Genomic DNA, 20,487 nt, shown 5'->3' with positions numbered 1-20,487 from the left:
GTGGAAAATGTGCCTGTAGGATTCTGGAAGGGGAGAGGCAGGGAGAAGGCAGATCATAGACCAGATGCTGGGATCTATTAGACCGTTAGTTATCCATTCCTCTCTGACAGCATTATTCGAATACCTTGAATCTTAAAACTACGAATATTTAATAGCTCACATTTTTCTGGGAGAAAATCCAGGCACAGCATAGCTGTGTGATACTGCCTCAAAGTCTCTATGAACCCAGGGCTGTGGTCTCAACGGAGACTGAACAGGGTGATATTTTACTCCCAAGCTCACTCACATGGGCAATATCAGAATTCAGTTTGAACTGAGAGCCTATTTCAATCTTTTGACCAGGGAACGTATATCTTTCTCTCCTATATAGGGGTCTCATAGGGTAGCCCCTAAGTTAAGTATTTGATCTCCCCATTTCCAGGGTTCATGGAGAGACAGAGGGAGCAAATGAGGACAGAAAGCAGAGAGACACACACAGAGAGAGACAGAGAGAGTAGAGATACAGAAAGAAGGGAGGAGAGAGAAAGGGCAGGAGGGAGACAGCGGAGTAGAGAGGAGAGAGAGATGGAACAAACACAGGACAAAGTAAGAAGAAAGTGACAGAATTTTTGTCATGAAGTCTTGAAATTGATCTCCCATCACTCCAACTGGGTTTCACTGGTTAGAAGGCAGTCACTAACAGTGTAGTGGTTTTATAAGGAGTGAAGTTTCTTGACTGGACATGCATCACTGTCTGCATCCCCTGGGAAAGTCCAGGAGAGTATGTTGAGCAGGCATACCCCAGAAGCGAGAACAGTGGCCATTTCCAAAATGGCTGTAAGTGATGAATGTCCAGCCTCACTCATTATTAGAAAAGTGAACATAGGACAATGGATTTGTCCACCAAACCAGCAAAAACGTTTCACCAAACTCCTGAAACTAGACCCCTTTTTGGGCATTAGAGCTAAGGGCACTTATGTTTCAGTAGTGAGAGGGACCCCAACTCTCTTACTGGAGGGTGATTGTTGCCATGATGTCAGTTGCCATCAGCTTTGATTATGGTGAGAGGTTCTGCTTTTAGAAACCAAAGACAGTGATTAGAAATTTGCACAAAGAATTCATGTAGGCATTTGTGATCTGTGCTTGACTCTAAGAGCCTTCAATGGGACACCTCCTTCTCAGACAGAGAGGATCAAACTCAACACCCAAAATTCAAACAGCCCAGTTATGAAATGGGCAGAAGATATGAATAGACACTTTTCCAAGGAAGACTTCCAGATGGCAAACAGACACGTGGAAAGATGCTCAACATCACTCATCATTAGGAAATGCAAAGCAAAACCATGATGAGATTCCACCTCACACCTGTTAGAATGCCTAAAATTAACAACAGAAAAGACATCAGTTGTTGGTAAGGATATGGAGAAAGGGGAACACTCTTGCGCTGCAGGTTGGAATGCAAACTCGTGCAGCTACTTAGGTATGGTTTATTTAAGGAAAATGTTAGAGAGTATTCCTTCTGTGGTTACTTGTTCTCATTTCTGTGTACTATTTAGGGCACTGTCATCAGGTGAAGATTATTCTTTATGATGATTAGAGTAAAAAAGGTTGACAACCAATATAAATGGATATTTAAAGATATGGACTTGCATTTACCCTGTTAAAATGAAAACCATACAATAACAAAAACAAACAAAAACAAAAACAGTTTACTCAACCAAATAACCTAATTCACATTGAGATTCCACTCTGAAAATAATGTTCATATGTAGAAAAATAACCTAGGCTGTGATTGCCTTCGAATGCCAGGATTTTTATTTTCTTCCTTATCCTTATTTTGTCTTTCTAAATAGCACATCAAGCTACTGGAAAATGTAACATGGTTTGTAAGCTGCTTAGAGTTTGGATTCAGGATCCACAAGATAGTGTGTGCCAAGGTTAGGCAAGGACCTTAGGCAAGGACCATCTCCTCCTGCAGTTCCATCCTGGTCATGGAAATGTTGTGGTGAAATGCTGGCTTCCAGGCTGAGATATTCCCTGTTGTCCACCTGGACAAATCTATTCTTTTCTCAGACCTCGATGGCAGGTCCACTTAGGGTCATAGTCCAGGCTAGGATTAGGAAAAGCACCCAGGAGGCACTAGGAGTTGAACTACCAGCAGCACAGTGGTCTCCAAGGTGGGCTGGGTTGAGGGCGCATGGTCTGATACCAGTCAGGCTTAAGGTTTGAATTCCAGAGCCACAGGATTGTGTGGACCAGGATTAGACAAAGTCTTGGGATCCCCTCCAGCAGCTCTATTCCAGCCATGGAAATGTCATGGCAATATTCTGGCTTCCACACTGAGATATTCCCCGTCGGCCACTGGGACAACATCTATCCTTTTCCCAAACCTCCATGTGGGCCCCCGTAGGACCAGAGCACTGCCAAATGTTCAGGTTAGGTCCCAGGAGGCACCAGGGCCTAAAAGCTCAGTAGTGCAGTGGTCTCCCCAGAACACAGAGTTGAAGGCACATGGTAGGGTGTGGGTCAGGCTTAATCTTTGGGTTCCAGGGCAGGTCTTATCCATGGCAAAGCTTAGATTTGCCTTCATGATGCCCTGTGAGCAGTTCCTTCCCTGCTTTGGAAATTGCATAGCGATTTTCCAAATCCCATGCTGAATATTCTTGCACTGTTTGTGGGCCCCAAAACTGTTCTGCTCTTAGACCAAGGAATTGTACCCCCATCATGAAAGAGCATTGGCTAGTGTTATGGTTAGGTCCTGGAAGTTTTCAGGTACAGAACCATACTAGTCCAGTGATCTCCCAGAAGGGCATATTTGAGTGCGACTATTAGTGTGCTGGACAGGCACAGGATTTGGGTGCAGTGGATGGCCCATTATGTGTTCCATGCTTAGCACTTTGCCCCACTTTCAGGCTTTAGAAAACCCATGGTCAACTCCAGTGTTACTCGCTGAGTATTTCAATGCCCATCATGTGGTCCAAATCTGTTCTTTTGGTAAAAGGTGGGCCCTCTTAGAAGCAGAGCCAAGGCTAAGGTTAAGGATGGCTCCCTGGAAGTGCTAGAGACACAAACAACAACAATGCGGTCATCTGCCTTGAAGGCTGAGTTGAGGGTGCATGGTTGGGTACATGTCAAATTTTGGGTTTAAATACAGGAGCCAGAAGATTTGTGGGCCAAAGTTATGTAAGGTCTCAGCATCATCTCGTGCAGATCCACCCCTCCTTTGGAAATGTCATGGTGAAATTCTGACTTTCACCCTGAGATATTCCCCATTGGTCATTGAACCTAAATCTGTTCTTTTTGCACATGTCCATGTTGGGCTCCCTTATGGCCAGAGCCTTGGCTGGGATTATCATAAGGTCCCTGGAGGCTCCAGGGGCTGAAACCCCAACAGCACAGGGTTCTCCCTGGGGACTGTGGTGAGGGCGCATGTCAGGGTGCGAGTCAGGCTTTGCCTTTGTGTTCAAGGACCAGCCCAAGGTATGTGCCAAGCTTAGCTTTGGCCTCAGGATCTCCCTTGGGAATCTCCATCCCTGTTTTGCAAATGGTCTGATGAGTTTACAAGTTCCATGCTGAATGATCTTGCACTGGTTATGGGCACCAAATCTATTTTCTATTCTCAGACCTACAGATTGGTCCCCCATAGGGAAAGAGCCTTGGCTAGGGTCAGGGTTAGGTCCAGGAAACTTCAGGGACAGAACCTACACCAATACAGGGATTTCCCAGGAGGGGTGAGTAAGTGCACCTGTTAGGGTGTGTAACAATAATAGGCTTTGGGTGCAGTGAACAGCCCATTGTGTGTTCCAGGCTTAGATTTAGGCACTGGATCCCCTTTGAAGCTCCATTCAGGGCCTGGAAATCCCAAGGTCAAATTCAGCATACCTCACTCAATATTTCAGCACCCATCATGAGTCCCAAGTCTGTTCTTTTTTCAGACCTAGGATGTGATCCCTCTCAGAAGCAGAGACATGGCTAGGGTTAGGGTTGGCTCACAGGAAGTGCTAGGGGCACAACCACCAACAGTGCCTTGAATTTGCTGGAGGGCTGAGTTGAGTGCTCAAGGGAGGCTGTGGGTCAGGCTTAGTCTTTGGGTTCAAGGGCCAGCCTATGATGTGGGCCAAGCTCAGGTCGGGCTTCAGGATCCCCCTTGTGCAGCTCCATCCTTACTTTGGATATGACAGGGTGATTTCACAACATCCATGCTGAATAATCTGCATCTGTTATGGGCCCCATATCCATTCCTTTCAGACCTGCAAATTTGGCCCCCAATAAGGAAAGATCCTTGGCTAGGGTCAGGGTTAGGTCCCAGGAGGTTTCAGGAACAGAACTGGTACCAGTGCACAGATCTCCCTGGAAGGCTGAATTGACCATGCCTGATAGAGTGTGGGAGAGGCATGAGGATTGGGTGCATTGGACAGCCAATTTTGAATGCCAGGATCAGCATTTTTTGTAAACATAACCCAATTCTTGTCCTTAATGAAGAACTCTTGCCTTAGGTATATCAAGTTTAATGACATTGTTTATTATCCATCAAATCTTCTCAGGGTCCATACAAATTCAGTCTTTCAGAGTACTATCTCTGGCTTGGAGATGTCCAATGTGGATCAGCTTTTGTGACTGTGGGACAGGTTGAGCCAAATGATCCCTGGCCTTCTGGTTTCAGGACTACTTAGACATGTAGAGCCATAGGGCCTTGGCAGTGGACCACCCGAGACCAGTTTGTTTGGAGGCTGGACCAGACGGTATTAGAAGGGAGCTGGCCTCCTTGCTGCACCTAGGGGACATGAAGAAACACATCTCCATGCCATATTGGTTTCACTCCCATTGTGGAAATATTGAATGCCCTTTGGTCATGGCTGTAGCCATTCCATCACCCTTACTGTGTCTCTGACTCTGCCTTCATTCATGCTTAGGAGCTATGGAGCTGGCACACACTCAGTGGGCTCCTAGGGATGGATGTTGTGTTCTCACTGTCCCGTGCTCAGTGACAGCCATCAGCATCGTATACACCAAATGAGAATAGCCCTCCTATTCCTGAGCTTGGTGCTTGGCTGTTTGTAGCAAGGGGTGGGGGGAGTGTAGACAGCTTGACCCATTGCTCTGCCTGATTGAGGTTTCTTCCCCCTGAAAGGCAGACAGTTCACACAAGAGCAGTAGCTGGTGAGCTGGTGAGCTCCAGAAGCTGGTGAGCCCAGAAACTGCCCTTGACAGAAGTGGGCACCAATGCCTCTCTCCACACTTTGGAGCCACATCTGGGGCACCTCCCAGCTAAAACACTGTCAGAGCTCACTCCATTCAATGATGGAGAAAGCAAGAAAGGCAGACCAAGTCCCAGGGCTCTCTAGGTCCTTCCGAAGGAAGAAGTCAGGCCTGGTGCCAACACAGCTCCCAAATGGAGATTCTAGGGAGCATATTTCCCTAAGACCTCTGGTGTTTCTTCTTCTTCCCACAGCCATGTTACCAGAGCTCTTGCTGGGCACTCACTTTTCCATAGAATTCCCCTTCCAATCTTTGAAGAGTTCTGGTTTTCCTTATTCAACTTCACACATCTTTGCTCCTTCTCTAAAAACAAGGTTCTTCCCGCAATCCATTCAGAGTCAATGTCTCCAAGTCCTATCCTCTGCCTTCCACCTGGGAGTCTGGTCCAGTCCTTGTGACTGGTGGAGAGATTTTGCCACAAGGCTCCTATTTAAAATCCTTGTGACTGGCTTTCAGAAGGATGCAGCCATTCAGGGCATTTTTAGCAGCCAAGCAAAGGATGTTTCATATGTAGGCTGGGCCAGAGATCTGGCCAGGGAACTGGCATCTTTCTGGGCTGAGGGCAAATGAAACAAGACATCTTCTTTCCAAGTGTATCCCCATTCCCACTGGAAGTGTTGAGCTTTGTCTCTCCTTGCATTTCCTTTTCCTTTCTGTATTTTGATAATTTTTTCTCCCTTAGGAGCCATGGGGCCATCACTCACTCAGCTGGCACTACTGGGTAGGCTGCAAACTCCCACTATGCTCCTGTGCTAAGTGAGAGCTATCAGGCTTTGTTCTACCAAAGGAAAGAAAGCATTTACTCCCTTGGTGCTTGGTGGTTGGCCTGCTGTGCTATGTAAGGTAAAGGGGAGCCAGCTTGCCTGACTGACCTGGACGATTGAGTTTTCTTCATTCTGACAAGCAGAAAGTTAGCACATGGGCAACATGAATGGGAGGGGGTCAGCACTAGAAGAGCCCTTGCCAGGATGGAGGGAACCAAATCCTTGTTCCAGAATCCTGAGCAAGAGCCAGCAGAACCCAACAGCTACAGCTCAAACACTGCTGCCTTGCTCAACTGATTGAAAAAGGGGGAGGGATACCCAAAACCATAATTCACTGGTTCCTATGGAAAAAAATGCAGGCTTCTTGCTGACAGGGCTCCCAGATGTAGTCCTTCAGAGGCTTCTTTTGGCCTAAGCCCACAGGCATTTCTTATTCCGGATATAACTTGGTTGAGAGGAGACTGCACTGGGTACTTCATTCTCAACATTCTCCAAATCTCATGCGTGATGAAGAACTCTCGCAGTCTGTGTCTCTATCTCCACCACTTAACCCTTTTTGTGAAGAAACATCCTGCATATAATTTATTCAGAGTCAGTTTCTTAGAGCAATATCCTCTTGTTTCAGCTTGGGAATTTGGTGGTATCCTTGTGATGTTGATATAGGTATTGCTTTGGGTCCTTCTTAATTTCATTTTATAATTACGTGGCCACCCCCAAACCTAAGGTGTGTAAAGATGCCCACGGAGAATCCTTGAGGGTAGTTTAAGCCAGTGTTTAGGGGAGGATCCTGCATCCTGGGTGAGACAAGAGGAAGGGATGTTAGAGATATCTCCTTCCTCAATTAGACCTGTGCCCATTTGAATGGAGAACTTTGGCCTTGTAGTCATTCCTCTCCCATTGCTGCTTTTCTAACTTGCTCTCTGTTCACACAGAAAGACAATGTGGCTGTCTATACCCAGCCATGTTCCAAGGATTGGAAGTCAGTTTCAGTCAGTTCCTGAGCCAGTGGAGGACTCTCAGAGTCTGATGTCTCAGAGAACAACTGACCCTCATGTCCTCAAACTCTTCTTGCTTAGCGGGCTATTATAGGAATAGTGAATAACTGCTCTTCTTTTGAATCAAGGGATTCCCTGGAATCCTTTCAGAGCCAGTGTCTCAGAGTCATATCTTTTCCTATTAAGCAGGGAGTCTGGAACAATTTTGGTGAGTGTGCAATAGGTTTGGTCACAGGGGCTTTGGGAGTTGTGTTTCAGAATTTGTAGACATCGCCAGGCCTAGAGCATTTGCAGGTGCCCACTGGAAAATGCTTGTGTGTAGGCTAAGCCAGAGGTTTTAGGAAGGGAGCCATCCTACTATCTGCATCAAGACTTAATTAAGAGAGATATCTCCTTTGCAGATGGATGCTATTCTCTTTGGAGATGAAGAACTTTGGCAGTGCTTGTACTCATACACATCCCATTGCTGATTTTCTAGCTAGGTCTCAGTTCATGTTCCAGGACCATAGGGCTGTTATTAACACAGCCATGACTATATGAATGGTGCCAGATTCCCAGTCAGTTCCTGTAAATTGACGGTTCTCTGGGTCTAATATCTAAGAGGAAACCTGGCCCTTCTGTCCCTGAGCACATGGTGTTGCTTAGCTGGCTAGTGTATGCACAAGCATCACTATCCAGTTGCCCTCCCTCCCCTCACTAATATAGATCCATTCATTTTGAAGAACAGGCAGTTTTCATGTGGGCATGATGCTCCAAGATCTGATCACCACATAAAGTCCCCTTGGATGGAATTCTGTACCATGTACTGCTTCCAAACACTTACCCATCGGCTGGGAGTACATCCCTGCTACAGCTGTATCACCACTGCCCCTATGTCCTGATGGCAAGGATAGAGCACATAAGTAGAACCAGGTCTTTCCCTCTGATTCTGAAAAACAAAATCGGAAGGCTTCTTGATGACAGGGCTTTCAGGTGGAACTTATACATGGCACTGTTGGCCAAATCCTGCTGGTGTTTCTCTTTCCTGAGTCAGTCAGTGAACTGGGGAAGACTGTGCTAGTCACATAACTTCCTATATTATCTCATTTTTATCTCTGATGCAGACTTCTGGGATTCCCTCTATATGTTTTCACCCCTTTTCTCTATTTTAGTGCTGAGCCCATGCTGGGGTCCATTCCATGTGATTGTCTTACTGGGGTTCTGGTCCATTTATTGTGACTGTGGCATATGTTGTCCCAAAGGGCCCCAGGGTCTTTACAGGATAGACTTCCCTGTATGCTTGTTCATCTCTGCATGAGTCTCAAACTCAGGTTTCTGGCCAAGTAGACCTATGTTTTTCTTTTTGTTTTGCCATGAACAGACCCTCAGAGCCTCTTGGGTTTTGAAACATCTTGAAAAGACGAGAATAACTATAAAATGGGAAGTTGTTACAGTATCTGAATGATGCTCAAGTCAGTATCTATTTATTTTAAACCAGTGCAACCTTAATAATATGGGAATAGACAAAGCAACCCTGTTCTAGTTCGTTCCTCTGCATTTCTCCAGGCATACTGCACACTGGCCAGCATCTTGACTAAGTTATCTCCTCACATAGTTTATTCCTGGCCCTCTTACACATCACAACATGCATATCCATTTCATGCGAGGGTAAACATGTGAAAGCACTTTAATCCTCCAAATGTGGGCTGGGAGAGGTGAACTGGTAAGGAGACAAACACTAAGTGTTGCTCTAATGGGTGCCACCCTATCTGCCAGGCCCTGCCTTCTGCCACTGTCCTTGGGGCTGTTGTGGAACTAGTCCTGCCAGCCAGAACTATCACTGTCGTTACTGTTGAGTATGTTGAAGGAGGACAGTACTGCATAGGCCAATGCCATGGCTGCCACACCATGACCACAGAGTGGCTTTGCTGGGCCACTGAGGCAGCTATGGAACTGCCTGATGCACAGGGTTGTTCATGCCTTGGCACCTGACCCAGAAACCTCATTGTGGTGGTGACCTGCACCCACCACTTATGCCTGTGGTCCTGCTGACCCCTCTGTGCCCCCAGATGGAAGGTAAATCCAAGTCTGAATAAGTGCAAGTGCTGCCATTAGCAGTGGCTGGGCTGCCTTGCTTGCTTGCCAGTGGAAGTGGGCTGCCCACTTCCAACATGCACAGGCTTGTGTGAAAATCTATGCCTGGGCGCCAGTTGAGTGAGTGACAGCTCCAACACTAAGTCTAAACAGGTACATAGTTAGACATAGAACCATGGGAAGCAAGTGTCCATTATGAGGGCCAATATTTCCAATGGGAATGGGAACAATCTGGAAAGGGGATGTGTAACTTCATGTCCCCTCAGCCAAGAAAGGAGGCCAGCTCCCTTCCCAGTCCTCTGGCCTAGTCGAAGTGCAAATGTTCCAACGTGGGCTCTTCCAATTCCCTAGGCATCTGAATGCCTGAATGGTTTTGACACCAACTTCCCAGGGGCCCTGTTACCAAACCTATTGCACAGTCACAAGGATGGGACTAGGATCCCCAACTGAACACCAACTTGCCAGGCTACATTTACTCGGACTTGTGCAGGGATGACTCGTTCTTGCACTGCAGCAGGATATATTAACGTTGCCTCAGCACAGCCTTGTCAGACCCTCCCCTGGTGGAGCTCAGGACTCAGTTGTCACACCTGGATTTTTTTTCTATGGAGTCATTGCTCATGTCATTCCCATTTTTGTTTCATGTTCTTTCCATCTTCCTGGCTAGACCTTGAACTCCTAGAGGGAAGATGTGGCTGCCTTACCAGCACTGGCACTATGTGAATTCTCAGATGCTCATTCCCAGTGGCTGACTGAAGAGGTAAGGGGATCCATCCCACCATTTAGCAGCTCAGTCATCGTAGCCTAATTTACCTGGGTAATTTTTCAATACTTATTTTATCGTATATTTGTTCACTCCAGTATAGTCATCATTTTGGGCGTGAAATCACACTCCAAGATCAAGAGTCTCATGCCCTACTGACGGAAAGAACCAATTTTAATGGAACTAGACTGATTTCTAAGTTATATTGCAGGTTAACATTTTGTACGTATATTAGGTTATGCTGAATTACAAGAGAACGTGCCACATTTCAAAAGCATGTCCCCATAGATTTCTTCACATGACGGTGCTGGGTGTGTGTTTAGATTGGAGACTAAAGTCCTTCATGTGGTCATTGAGGAACCCAGATTTCCTCCATTTTGTCCCTTCTCCCTCCCAAGGATATCAGGTACTTGACAATCAGCAGCACAAGGGGTGGTAAAGGGGAAAGAGAACAAGGAAATGCACCTGGGGCATGTTATCAGCCTGGTCTAGAGTGCCTAAAATATCCACCTTTTCACTCATTCCTTGTTTTAAAGGCAAGGAAGTTTTAAGTAATGATCTGTGCGAAACTATGTCCCACAAAACATAGAAAATGCATCCCTAGATATGCACCAGAAAACATACAAAGGTAATTCCTGAGCTGAAGGAAAATTTTCTCCCTCCAGGACACATTGTATGAAGGAAATAAGAAGAGTAAACATCTATGTGTGTGTTTGTGTGTGATGTCTACATATTAATGAATATGACGTTTTATCACTATCTCTGAATATCTTTAAGAAGTGAAGGATCATTGACTTTTAAATAGAAGAATTAGTAAAACAATAGGTTAAAAATCATAATTTGTGAGCTTACAGACATATAGTATTAAGATATATGAGAGTATCGGGGCGCCAGGGTGGCTCAGTGGGTTGAGCGTCCGCCTTCGTCTCAGATCATGATCTCACGGTTTGTGGGTTCGAGCCCCGCATCGGGCTCTGTGCTGACAGCCTGTTTCCGATTCTGTGTCTCCCTCTCTCTCTGCCCCTCCCCCACTCACACTTTGTCTCCCTCTGTCTCAAAAATACATAACCATTAAAAAACATTTAAAGAAATTACATTAAGATCTATGCCAGTAGGAATTAAACGACTGGTGGTTGAGAAATCAATGAAGTGCCTCTTAAGATTGATTGTTTTCAAGTATGAAAACTCTCATAAACCACATGACTGCAAGTATAGTGTAAATATTGAAACTGCAGCCCAGTTAGCCAGTTAAATGGAAAGAATTCCACATATCTGTGTTCACTTACACTTCAGCACCCCACTCTTTCTTTCTAGTGAGGTCATGATCTCTCGGTAATGAGAATGCTGAGAGAGGAAGTTGGAAGGAGCCCCCTTGTGTCTGGGTGCTGGTGACATAGAGGAAGCTATTGTGTGCCTCCATGTTTTCCTAGGTGTCCCCGGTCCAGGAATATTACAGCCCTCCCTAATTCCCCTGCACAAACCGGGCTAGGAGAGGAAGTTCTGGCTGCCACAACTTCCTGTGAGATATGGCCTGAGATCTCGACAGAGTTGACCTAAGATCTCATGAGATTTGCCCCTCAAATTCATGACATCTGTCAACAGGACAGAGTTGGCCGTTTGCTCTGAGATTAGAAGAAACACAGAGTGCCTTCAAGGTTCCACAGCCCGGGAGAATCAACGAGGGCTTATTGTGTGTTCAGGGGAGCAGGTGCTGTGCACTTTCCTTTCCCCCACACCTCCTCACCTCCTGTTTCAATCCCCTCTAGCTTCACAGAAAGAAAGGGCCACCAGGCCAAGTGTTCCCTATTTTAGTGGTGGTTGTTACCCCGGCTGCTCTTGGAACGCTGGATGAGTTGGAAAGGATGAGCCAGGGAGCTCATATCCTTTGGGTGGTGGCCTTGGGTTGTTTGTGGGACCCTGGGTGTTGGTAGCAGTCCACAAAGCAGGAGTGTCCCAACCCTGCCTATTTACACTGCACAAAGGTGACTACACTAAGGAGTTGTCGTGCCTGCCCCCTTCTGGCTATATTTGGCCTGACGTCTCGTGAGATTTGGCCTGGGGACCTCACAAGATTTGTCGACCGAGCAGAGGTGGCTGCATCTTTTCGAGTCACGACAGACACAGACTGCGCTAAGTGTCCATGGCCTAGGACAGCGCTCAAGGATACTTTTTCTGTGTTCACACGAGTCCATTTCTGGGCACTGTGCTTCACCCCACTCCTCCTCCTCTGCTGTGTCTTGCGCCTCTAGTTTACTGGGAATAACGGGTCAATCTGGTCCAGCAGCCCCTGTTTCTGTGGCCAGGTGTTTCACCCACCACATCCAGGGTGCTGAGACAGACAGGAAATACGAACACCATCCCTCGTGTCTTGATGCTGGTGACATGGCAGAGTCTACTGTGGGACCACAGGTTTTCCAAGGTGTCCCCAACCCAGGTAGAGCACAAGTCGACTTCTTTATCCTGCACAAAAGAGGTTAGGCTACCTAGTTCCCGCTCCTGCCAAGTTCCCAGGAGGTTGGAAAAGATCTTGCCAAATTTGGCCATGGATCTAATGAGATCTGCCCCGAGATCACAGGAGACTTGTCAACAGGGACGAGGTGGCTGTGTTCTCTGGAGGCAGGAGAGACACAGAATGCCCTCAAGTTCCTGCACCCTGGGAGGTGCAATGGCAGGCTGCCTCTGTGTTCAGAAGAGGCGGCTCCTGTGCACTTTGTTTCTCTCTGCACCTCCTGACCTCCTGTTTGCACCACCTCTCGTTTAGCATGAACAATATGCAGTCCAGCTGTTACAGCACTTACTTGGCACCCAGGAAGAGCCCAGCCACACTCATTCAGGCAATGAGAAAACACTGTTTATGGGGCAACGTTGCCGGCCCAGTGGAGTCCCCTCCAAAGGCTGAGCCCCGCACCTCGGCCTTCGCCTCCTTTTCTGGCAGTGATGTCAGGGGGTTGAGAGACAAAAGAAAAATGGAAGGGGATCCTTATCAGTTATCAGAGGTGCTCCACTGGTAGTTGGTGGAGGCAGGAGGCAGAGAAGATCACAGAAGCCATTAGAAAGCATGGGGAGTATCCAGCCTCAGGCATCAGGCTGGCCCCTTTTATCTTTTTTTCCCCCTAGGTTTTCTTCTCACAGCCATTCTCTCCTATTTCAGTAGTCCGTGTTACCGCCACTGTTCCTAGAATGCTGAGAGGCTCGGGGAGTACTGGTGAGACACCTCGGGACACTTTGGTGGTGGCGCCTGGAGACATTTGTGGAAGTACAGGAGTTCCTAGGTGTCCCCAATCCATGAATGTCCCTGTCCTGCACAAACCAGACGAAGTGAGTGAGTTCCCACTCCTACTGAGTTCCTGTGAGATTTGTCCCGAGATCTCCTGAGAGGTGCAGTTAGATCTTGCATGATCTGGCCTTATATCTCACGAGAATTGTCCCTAGATCACGGGATACTTGTGACCAGGGGACTGTGGCTTCCTTTTACGGACTCCGGATAGACACAGTCTGCTCCAATGTCCAATGTCTGGGACAGCTCTCAAGTAGCCTCTTTGTGTGATCACAGAAGCCACTTTCTGTGCACGTTGTTTCTCCCTTCCCCTCCTGCCCTCAGATTTCTCTGTCCTGTCGTTCGGTGTGACAAATGGGCCTCCAGTCCATTTGTTCTTACTTCATTGGTCTGTGTTTAGCTATAGAGTACCTTAAGGCTGGGAGTGGCAGAAAGTACGAGCGAGGCCATTCGTGTGAATTGCTTCCGGTGTCTGTTGGCTTTTGTACACCCCTGGATGTCGCAGCAGTCCCCATGCAGAAATGTCCCAGCCCTGGCGGTGTGCCTTGCAGGTACAGCCAAGACCAGGAAGTTCCTCCTGCTGCCAATTTCCTGTGAGATGTGACTCAAGATCTGGTGAGTTTTGGACACACGTGTTCTGAGATATGACCTTAGATCTCAGGAGATTTTCCCTTCATCAAGCGCCAGTGGTCACCAGGGAAGAGTGGCTGTGAATTCAGGGGCAGGACGACACAGACTGCACTGAAATGTCCAAAGCCTGGGAAAGTTCTCAGGGACTCGGTTCGTGTGTTCACGGCCAGTTCCTGTGCGTGTTGTCTCTCTGTACTCTCCTACTTTCTGGTTTGTGTCCCCTGTATTTGTGTGTGGAAAATGGGCTGTCTGGCTCATCCCTTCCTGTCTTGGTCTGCGTCTCACCCTCCTGCACCTAGGACACTGAAAGGCTGGGGGTATGAGCCAGGCACCTGATGTGGAAGTGCTGGTGGCATCTTTGAGCTTTGGTGCAACTACAGTTGTTCCCAGCGGTCCTCAATCCAGGAATGTCCCAGCCCTGCCAGCATACCCTGTGTGCATCAGGCGAGGCTAGGAGTTCCTGCTTCTGCTGACTTCCTGGGAGATTTGGCCAAATTTCTTGCAAGAGGTGGCCTTAGTTCCCTCGCGATTTCCCCCTAGATCATGGGAGATTTGTCAACAGGGAATCGTGACTCCTTTTGAGGAGGGCAGGACATATCCTCTCAATCGATGGAGAAGAAGGAATTCACAAAGGACAGCATTCTTTCTGGAATGAAAACCCTCAATAAATTAGGAACAGAAGGAACAAACCTCAACATCCTGAAGACCATGTATGAAAGACCCACAGCGAATATCATCCTCAATGGGGAAAAACTGATAGCCTTTTCTGGGCTTGAGATGATTTTGTGGCAGAGTCCAGAAGGAATGTCTCCAGTGCTTGCTCCCTGTGTCTCGCAACTCATGTTAAAAGCTGGAGTAATTGTCTCTGATTGGGACTGGCTGGCATCTTAGCTCTTAGGGAAACTGAGAAGCCCGGTATGTGAACCTTCAGTTTCAAAATGTGGGATATTCCTCATACATGCAAAGGGATTTCAGACACTGAATGCACAGGATGTGACAAAAGATCCTCCAGTGCCCAACACCATGTAGACAGCCTTGTGGAGAACATTCTAAACCCAGTGCCAATCGCTCCCCGACCCTCTCCCAAACACACACCCGTGCACAACACAACTCAGACATTGATACTGCCCAGAGCATAGGGTCAGGGGATAGAATTCTTAGTGTGGATGGTTGATTCAACCTTCAGTATTATTTAAATCATTTACAATGAACCTTGAAAACTTTTAAATTTCACATTTCTCAGAATAGAGCAATTATTCTAAAGCCATGGTAATAAATACGCATTAAAGCATGTTTTCAATCACCTGTATCCGTCAGTGACCACTCTAGGAGCCTCCTACTCCTATTGTAACAGATTCCCACAAACTCCCTTGCTTAAAACCACACCAACTAATTGTTACGCTCTGGACATGAAAAGTCCGCAGTGAGTCTCCCGGCACTAAAGTCAACATGGCAGCAGGACTGAATTTCTTTCTCTGGACTCCATGGAAGAATCTGTTTGTTGTCCCTTCCAGCCTTTAGAGGATGCCCACCTTTTTGTCTTGGAGCCCGTGCCATCTCCAAAGCCGGCCATGTCTGATCAGTTACTCTCACGTCACATGATCTTGACACTGACTCTCCCTGTTTCACTGACATGGACCCTTGTGATTACATTGGCCCCTCCAGGCTAATCTCCCCAGCTCAAATTCCTTCATCTTATCACAGCTACAAAGTCTCTATCGCCGTGTAAAGTAGCATATTCCCAAACTCATGGGGTGAGCATGTGGACATTTGTGGGAAGCTCTAGTCTACCATAGCTACTCCCATCAGTGAACACATGTCTAAAATATGTCAATCAATGCAATCTCCTCATTCCTTAAATCAGCACATTACCACCCGTCAGTCTCCTGCTTTTGAGAGCCAACCTGTCAGCAGCTGACACCAACTCATGTATGTCCCCGACATCCACCATTTCCAGAACTCCACACTTGCCAAAAATTCTACATAAGATCAGCAGTGTGGCCGGTTCAGAGAGACCGTGAGTGACTGACAGGGCTTGCCCTTCCTGAAGGAAGCAATACATTCAGCTCTGTGCTTGCTGCTGCAGAAATTATGAGCAGAGCTTGTCATTTTTCAAACTATTTCAGTATGACATGTATACATTTCCCAGAACATAACTGAACGAAAGGGAAAAGGGAAAGAAAGACCGTGCACGTGCCAGTGTTGAGGCATTTGAATTGGGGAGAGAGAAGGAGGAACTCTGTGGTGGGAGGAATCTGAGGATCCAGTGCCTTGAAGGTTCTCAGGGATAAGAGCTGTGTGCTGCAAGCAGATTTCATGGGGGGACAGGGCTGGAGGAGTGTGTGTGGACTGTGTCCTGTTAAAAAGTCACACAATGAACTCTAATGCCCAGTGTGACTGTCTTTGCAGAAAGGCCTTTACAGAAGATATAAGGTTAAATGCAGTTAAGGGCATGGGGCCCTTGATCCAATAGGGTTAATGTCCCCAAAACAGTGAGCTTGAGCTCCCCACCTCCCACCCGTGCACAAGCACCCAGAAAAGGACACGTGAGACCACAGGGCAAAGAGGGCCCTGTGTGAGGACGGGAACAGAGCTCTCACTGACACCTGAATTGGTGAGAACTTCCCATTTTGATCTTAGATTTCCAGCCTCCAGAATTGTGACAAACAGATGTCTGGTAAACCCAGACATGGTGTTCTGTGGTATTCTGTGCAGGCAGCCTAAGCTGATTAAGGTGGGTGACACTCGGTCATCGGCCTCAGCAGCGTATCCTACCTGGGCATTTCCAGAATCTAACTCAGTTTTGTCTATGTTCTGGAACTGGCACTCACAATCCACTTCCCCCTTGTGAAGAAGGATCTGTGAATTTACTTTTTTTCAGTTAGCTCCATGCCCAGTGTGGGGCTTGAACTCACTGACCCCAAGATCAAGATTCACATGCTCTACCAATGGAGCCAGCCAGGTGTGACTGACCTGTGACTTGTCACGTGGTTGATGATTTCATAGCACAATTTCTTACATGTAGGAATGACCTAGACCGAAGATCTTCTTGGATTTTCTTATCATCCAGTTTGACCTCAAATATCAACCTAGAATGACCTGGGAAATCTAGATCCAGATTCTGCAGGGTGACTCCTTGACCCCACATGGCATGCTCTTCCTTTTCTCTTGGGAAATTTCTCTGCTTCTGACTCTCCAGAACCACAAGACACGTATTTGACTGCTGTGGAGAGAGCTGGGCTTAGTTGTGGGGAGACACACTTGAAAAGGAAAGAATCCCCAGAATCAGGGTATGTTGTGGTGTATGGAATTATAGAGGATGTTCCTGTGGGAGGAACAGAAGCTGAGGATGAGAGCCCCTCTCCCACTCCGCTTTTTGGCGGGCCCAAACCTTCCTTTTGTGGGAGCAGCAGATGAGACACTTCCAGCAATAGTCAAAAACCATCATAATAATTTATAGAAGCAAGGATTCCGTGCAGCCTCTAGATTTGAAGGCCTGGAGGCTCTTACATAGATGGCAAGCCAGCACGGCAGAAGAGGACCTCAAAGTCCGAGAAGTGTGAGTTCACCAAGCGGATAAGGAGCCCTTTGCAGATAGGTGGAGTGTGCTTAGTGGAGGTAATCTCGCAAACGAAAACTCAGGTGGGAAGAACATGCACAGGCCAACGGCAGCGCGGCCTGAGGGAGAAGACAGTCTGTGCCAGCACAGGTGTATCTGCACACGGCCACCAGCTCCATTTGGGCAGGCACAGGTACTCTGTTCATCTAGGTTTGCCTGGCTCCACCTTGAAATTGTCTTTCACACAGGCCAACACAGGAAAGGCTGTGTCAGCCTGAGGGGAAGATGAGGGAAAACTTTGCACCAGCAAGAGAAGCACTCATCTTTCTCCCTGTTTGATCAGATCCTGGGGAGCTCAGCATTCATGGCCACCTGCCCCCCAACCCTTCCCCCGCAGACCTGGGCACGACAGGCCTTAGGCCAATGTTGGGGGAAGGGTGACCAAAAGTCAGGAAGCCCTGGGCATTCAGGATGACACCTGCCTGCAAAATCTTCATGCACTGAACATCTGGGTTCCTGCTTCTACACTGTGGGTTCCGAGAGCAGGACCACGGTGCCCCTCGTGGCCTCTTGGGGGAGGCGCACAAGGATCCCAGGATTGAGGCAAGGGCAGGTCCAAAGGATACCATCCCACCTTCCCCTTTAGGCCCAGCTGAGAGTTGACAGCAGGAGGTGAGCAGGGTTCCAGGCACACCTCATTCTTCCCTTGAGTTCCTCTATGACTGCACCTTGGATGAGATTTGTGCAATCCAAATCAGCCCTTGGAGGGAACAAGCCATGTCTTGAAAACAAAGCCAAACAACTATTCCGAAGACACTAGAAGCATCTGGGCAATTTTATGGTCATCAGCAGAGCACTTCCAGGGTTCTGATTTGCCTATGTCTTGATTGCGCTTCTAGGTACTGTCTTTTCCACATCTATACATATACATATACATATACATATACATATACATATACATATACATATACATATACGTGTGTGTGTATATATATGTATATATATATATATATTTACATAATTAATTGCTCTAGTAACGAACCCTCTACCTTCATTGCCCTCTTTTAGCTTTTCTCGGTCTTTTTTCTTGCTACCATTCTCCTTTCAGCATGAATTCTCCTTTCAGTCATTATTATGGCTGAACTTCCAGATTCTTTGTTCCTTTCATAGGCTTCATGGGGTAGTGCATCTTCGTGAGATCTGCGAGATCATTTTGCTGTCCCTTTGTGTGGTATTTGTGGTGTACTCTCCTATGATCCTGTTGCCAAAGATTGATTCTAGAGCTGCTTTCATTAAGTGGGCTGGGTTGTTGGTGCACTGCTAAGAAAGAATGAGTTCAGCGGTAAGTATATTTTGTCATGAAGCCTTTGGCTTGCCTCCTATGTCTTCCCATTATATCTTACTTGAACATTCAGGACACTCTGTTCTATAGGCATGATCTGACTGGCTCTATCAGAACCCTCCTGTGGACCTTGTCATATGCAGATAAGATAAGCCAAGAGATTCACATTGAGTTTTCAGTGGCATCAAAATCTTTTGACAGGGGCTCCTGGTAACCCACAAATCCTCACAACAGTTGTGGAGATGTATACTGTAATTTATATTTTTTGGAAACTGTCAATCGGGCACCTGAGTGGTTCAGTCCGTTGAGTGTTTGACCTTGGCTCAGGTGGTGATCTTGCAGTTTGTGTGTTGGAGCAACCGAGTTGGGTTCTGTGCTGGGCCTGGAGTATGCTTCAGATTCTGGGTCTCCCTCTCTCTGTGCCCCTCCCCTGTTTGTGCTCTGTCCATCTGTCTGTCTCTCTCAAAAATAAAACGTTAAAAAAAAAAACCCTGAAATTGAGGTCAATGTATTTATTGTAATTCTATTTCACATTAACATTCTACATCTTGTCTAGTTAAACTTGTCAACATCTGTTTGGGTGGTGTCTCAGTCCGTTCGGTCTGCTCTAACAAAATTGAACACAGAAATTTCTTTCTTATGGCTCTGAGGGCCGGGAAGTCTAAGATCAAGGGCCCAGCATGGTTGAGTCCTATGAGGGCCATCTTCCTGATTCATAGCCAAACACCTTCTGGCTGTGTCCTCCCTTGGTAGAAGGAGCAAGGGGTCTCTGTGGCGTCTCTTTTACAAGAGCACTAATCCCATTCATGAGGACCTCATGATCTAATCAACTTCCAGAGGCCCCACCCGCTAATACCATCACATCAGGCATTAGGATTCCAATCTATGGATTTTGAGGGGACATGAACATATGGATGTTAGCAGATGATGACATGACCATGTGTTATAGAATCTCCACTTTGTGTGCCTTGGCTGGGAGTCTTTGAGGAAATTACTGAAGCTCTCATTGACTCAGTTGATTCACTTGTAAAAGGAGAAGTGCCTTAGTGTTGTGGGAGGCCATGGGAAAGTCCCCCACTTGAACCTTAACTCTTTGTGTAGGCTGGATCAACAGATTGTGAACTTGTCTCTAGGCAGGCCCTCTGGGGTGTTTATTTCTTGACAGATGCACAGTGGCTCTGAGGGGATGAAGACTTGGCAGTCTTTAGTCAGCGACTAACCTGGATGCTGCAGGTGCCTGAAAGTACCACATGATCTCTGCTTGTTTCCCTCCTCTCTTCCTTTGCCATTTGAACTCCCACCATACTTGTAGATGCTCAGGTGACTGATGTCTGGGAAGAGGATGCTGACTGTTCCCTCAGGTATGAGTTAAGTGCCAGACCTGGGCAAACCATTTTGAGTACCTCCTAGCTCATGTATTTTAATTGCCTCTTTGTGGAGTGTGAATCTCTTAGATCTTAAGTCACAGCCATTCATTTGCTTTGTAATTAACTCGACGGTGTTACTTTAGCATTATTATTTGAGTATTTGAGCATTATTATTTGAGGAGCACTGGGTTCATGTACAGCCACCTCCCTGGGAAACCAGCTTTGCAAAAGCTTCCTGGGTCTCTTTGGGGGTGACAGGGAGGTCTCCACCTGGGGAGGAGACACCTGCCAGTCCCCTCCCACTGGCCTGGTCTCTGGAGCCCTCTGCCTGGCTCCCGGCTGTCAGGCTGGCGGGCAGGCGGTCAGAGCATCTGGTGGGCGCAGCGAGGTGCGGTGGTGCAGACCCTGGCGCCCAGGAGCTGTACCCCCTGCGGGGGGTGGGGGTGGGGGTGGGGGGATGGGGCGGCTTGGATCCTGGG

The sequence above is a fragment of the Panthera tigris genome, chromosome A2 (assembly GCF_018350195.1).
Source record: "Panthera tigris isolate Pti1 chromosome A2, P.tigris_Pti1_mat1.1, whole genome shotgun sequence".
In the NCBI taxonomy this organism is placed as follows: domain Eukaryota; kingdom Metazoa; phylum Chordata; class Mammalia; order Carnivora; family Felidae; genus Panthera; species Panthera tigris.
Note: the sequence above shows the minus strand (reverse complement) of the source record.